Source organism: Mandrillus leucophaeus, unplaced genomic scaffold (genome assembly GCF_000951045.1).
Source record: "Mandrillus leucophaeus isolate KB7577 unplaced genomic scaffold, Mleu.le_1.0 Scaffold703, whole genome shotgun sequence".
NCBI lineage: Eukaryota > Metazoa > Chordata > Mammalia > Primates > Cercopithecidae > Mandrillus > Mandrillus leucophaeus.
The window spans coordinates 558849-563695 of record NW_012107620.1 but is presented as its reverse complement, the minus strand read 5'-3'; positions in this window follow the sequence as shown (position 1 = coordinate 563695).

The following is a 4847-nucleotide window of genomic DNA, read 5'->3' as shown; positions in this document are numbered from 1 at the left end:
AAAATTAGAATGCCTTTGGTCTCCAGATATTGGGATATTTGGACACTCCCAAGTCTGGGTCTGTTTAGTAAACATTATTAATTTGTTCCCTTAACTGTAAACATCTAGAGGCTAGGACTGCTTACCTTTCTGGGAATGCAGCTCAGGAAGTCCCAGCCTTATTTTCCTACCCTCAATCAAAATGGAGTCGCTCTGGTTTGAATGCCTCTGACAGTATTCTATGTCAATAAAAATAATTAAGCTCTGTAAAATATTTTAAGAGGTTTATTTTGAGCCAAATATGGGTGACCAAGGCCTGAGGCATAGTCAAAATGTCCTGAGAACATGTGCCCAAGGTGGTTGAGTGACAGCTTGATTTTATACATGTTAGGGGTACAGAAGTTACAGGCAGACATCAATCAATACATGTAAGGTGTACACTGGTTGGGCCCACAAAGATATAACTAGAAGCAGCAGGTAAGCAGGGCTGGGTGTGGGGGAAAGCTACTAGGTCATAGGTGGATTTAGATTTCCTGACGGCAATTGGTTGAAAAGGTTAAGCTCTGTAGTCTGAAGTCTGCAGAAGGAAATGTTTGTAGTTAAGATAAAGGGGGTTGTGGAAACCAAGGTTCTTGTTATGTAGATGAAGCCTCCAAGTGGCCGACTTCAGAGAATAGATGATAAATATCTCTTATCAGATCCTAAAAGGTGCCAAGCTTAGTTAAATCTCTCCTGGATGAGGGAAAGACATGGAAAGGGAAGGAGATCCTCTATAGAATGTAGATTTTCCCCAAAAGAGATAACTTTACAGGACCATTTCATTTCATAATACGTTAAAATAATATATTTTGGCATAAAATACTTTGATTTCTTTCAGGGCTTATTATCTGTCCTGACTAGGGTCAGGCTATAATTTGGTATCTTATTGCTACAAAGAGTCTGTTTTGTTAGTCTTAAGGTCTCTCTCTTTTTTTTTTTGAGCTGGAGTGTCACTCTGTTGCCCAGCTGGAGTGCAGTGGCATGATCCTGGCTCACTGCAACCTCTGCTTCCTGGGTTCAACTGATTCTCATGCCTCGCTAGGATTACAGACGTGCACCACAATGCCCGGCTAATTTTGTATTTTTAGTAGAGACAGGGACTTCGCCATATTGGCCAGGCTGGTCTTGAACTCCCAACCTCAGGCGATCCTGCCTTGGCCTCCCAAAGTACTGGGATTACAGGCGTGAGCCACGGTGCCTGGCTTAAGATCTCTGTTTTAATGTTAATGCTGGTCAGTTGTGTCTTGATTCCAGAGGGAAGAAGGTATAAATGAGGCATGTTGACACCTCCCATTCCCATCATGGCCTGAGCTGGTTTTTTCAGTTTACTTTGGAATGTCCTTGGCCAACAGGAAGGGTCTATTCAGTTGGAGTGGGTGGCTTAGAATTTTATTTTTGGTTTACATCTAAACTATCACAGCAAAAAGTAGGAAGGATATTTCGTTACTGTCTAGTTAAACTGGTTAATGCAGAAAGGAAGTCTGGAAATTCCAGTTTTAAAGGAAAAGTTGGGACATTATAGAATTTATTATTTGGCATAGTTGTGATGCTTGTTCCTGCATTATGGTTTTGTTGGCAGGGCAGCCTTTAAGAACCTGTATATTTTCTTCTAGACTCTATATATTCCCTATGAGTATTAGTTGCATGGTCAAACTGGCCAATTTTACCATAGGCATAAATAATAGAGAATGTGGAAGAATAGTGTCAGAGATAGTTACAAGTCCATACAGTAGTAGAGAAAGTAATAAGTAATAGTGGCTTGGACTAAATATTTGTTGAATAAATTTTTTTAAAAACAGGCTATCTAAAATTTATGTTGAAGATATGAATGAATGAAGTTTCCAGACCCTTATGTGAAGTCCTGATAAGTAAGCAACAATGAGGAAGGGTCCCCATGTTGGGGAGAGTCCCAAGTTGAGGAGAATAATGAACAATTATTGTATGAACAATTGTTAGAGACAGCTAATCACCAACAACCTGCAGGCACAATTACCTCATTCCACACGTAGCACCCTCCAGCATGATCCTATAAAACTTTCCTCCAGCCCTTGCCTCTTTGCAGATAGCCCCTTCTCTGCTGTGCTGCCCATTGCAACCTTGCAACATATTTTCATAATTTCTCTAATAAATCTGCCTTTCTTTACCTACAACTGTCTTGGTAAATAGCTTTACCACCTGCAAAACTGACCCTAGGAAGTTGCTACCTGATACGGTTTGGCTGTGTCCCCACCCAAATCTCATCTTGAATTGTGGCTCCCATAATCCCCATGTGTCATGGGAGGGACCCGGTAGGAGGTAATTGAATCGTGGGGGCAGGTTTTTCCCATACTGTTCTCGTGATAGTGAATAGTCTCACAAGATCTGACGGTTTTATAAAGGGCAGTTTCCCTGCACATGCCCTCTTGCCTGCTGCCATGTAAGATGTACCTTTGCTCCTTCTTTGCCTTCCACCATGATTCTGAGGCCTCCCCAGTCTCATGTTACTGTTGAGTACATTAAACCTCTCTTTCTTTATAAATTACCCAGTCTCGGGTATTTCTTTATAGCACTATGAAAATGAACTAATACACTACCAAGACACCTTAGGAGATTTGTAAAAGCTGTAATGCCAGGTCTGCCATATTTTCAGCATAAAGCAAATGTTTACCCATGATATGACTGCACAGGCTTTCAGCTGGAGCCATAGCAACTCAGGTAGTAACCCTGTCTTAGTCTGATTAAAAGTAAATATTAGGCCGGGCATGGTGGCACATGCCTGTAATCCCAGTACTTTGGGAGGCTGAGACGGAAGGATTGCTTGAGCCCAGGAGTTTGAGACTAGCCTGGGAAATATGGAAAAACCCCATCTCTACAAAAAATACAAAAATTAGCTGACTGTGGTGGCACGCACCTGTAGTCCCAGCACCTTGGGAGGCTGAGGCAGGAGGATCTCTAGGTGGAGGCTGCAGTGAGCAGTGATTGTGTCAGAGGCGTGTGAACCAGAGCAACTCCATCTTAAATAGGAGTTGGGTAAAATGAGGCTGAAACTACTGGGCTGCATTCCCCGATGGTTAAGGCAGCCTAAGTCACAGGATGACATAGACAGCCTAAGTCACAGGATGACATAGAAGGTCAGCACAAAATACCAATCATAAAGACCTTGCTGTCACAACAGGTTGCAGTGAAGGAGCTGGCCAAAACCCACCAAAATCAAAATAGTGATAAGAGTGACCTCCTGTCATCCTCACTGCTACACTCCCACCAGCACCATGACGGTTTACAAACGCCATGGCAATATCAGGAAGTTACCCTATATGGTCTAAAAAGAGGAGGCATGAAAAATCCACCCCTTGTTTAGCATATCATCAAGAAATAACCATAAAAATGGGTAACCAGGAGACCTCACGGCTGCTCTATCTATGGAGTAGCCACTCTTTTATTCCTTTACTTTCTTTGTCTTTTTTTTTTTTTGAGACAGAGTCTCGCTCTGTCACCCAGGCTGGAGTGCAGTGGTGCGATCTCGGCTCACTGCAAGCTCTGCCACCTGGGTTCATGACATTCTTCTGCCTCAACCTCCTGAGTAGCTGGCACTACAGGCTCCCGCCACCTCTCCTAGCTAACTTTTTTGTCTTTTTAGTAGAGACAGGGTTTCACTGTGTTAGCAAGGATGGTCTTGATTTCCTGACCTCGTGATCCGCCTGTCTCGGCCTTCCAAAGTGCTGGGATTACAGGTGTGAACCACTGAGGCTGGCCTCCTTTACTTTCTTAACAAATTTGCTTTCACTTCACACTGTGGACTTACCCTAAATTCTTTCTTGCACAACATCCAAGAACCCTCTCTTGGGGTCTGGACTGGGACCCCTTTCCTGTAACAATCATGCCACTGCACTCCAGCCTGGGCAACAGGGCAAGACCCTGTCTCAAAAAAAAAAAAAAAAAGTACTATGACTTAATACATCATTTTGGAGGGTAAGTCTCTTAAAATAGCCCTTTCACTGGGGGAAAATGGTAAAAATACTCCCTGGTAATTCAAGAATTGGAGACTCCTGAGATGCTGCTCATATTAAGGGAGGAGACCACCCCTCACATCATCTTATGCCTAATTTCTGCCTCCAAAGAAAGAAGTAAAAACTAAAAGGCAGAAATGAAATCCACAGGCAGACAGCCTGGTGCTGAACCCTGGGCCTGGTAGTTAAAGATGGACCCCTGACCTAACTGGTTCTGTTATCTATAGATTACAGACATTGTACAGAAACGCATTGTGAAAATCCCTATCTTGTTTTGTTCCGATCTAATTACCGGTGCACACAGCCCCCAGTCACATACCCCCTGCTTGCTCAATCAATCATGACCCTCTCACATACACCCACTTAGAGTTGTGAGCCCTTATAAAGGACAGGAGTTGCTCACTCAGGTAGCTCGGCTCTTGAGACAGAAGTCTTGCCGATACCCCCAGCTGAATAAACGCCTTCCTTCTTTAACTCAGTGTCTGAGGAGTTTTGTCTGCCACTCGTCCTGCTACAATATTAGCTGAACACTTATGAGTACTTCACCTTTTTCCATGTATACTCAAGGAACAAATGCTATTTAACATGTTTCACTCTGCTGTGCCAGGTGCAAGCCTATAAAGAGGTGTGAGGATCAACACTTTTATGAAAACCAATGTCATTCTGAAGATAGTTTCAGATGCTAATGAAAGGGAAGCTCTCGGTCTACGGAAAAAGTATTCAACAATAAATCAGGCATGGTTGCTTTCATTTTCTGCCTCACATACTTTTTTTTTTCATGGCTAAAGTGATGATATGTCTATGATATTTTAGATTGGCAGTTGCAAACTAGTGGTCCACAGC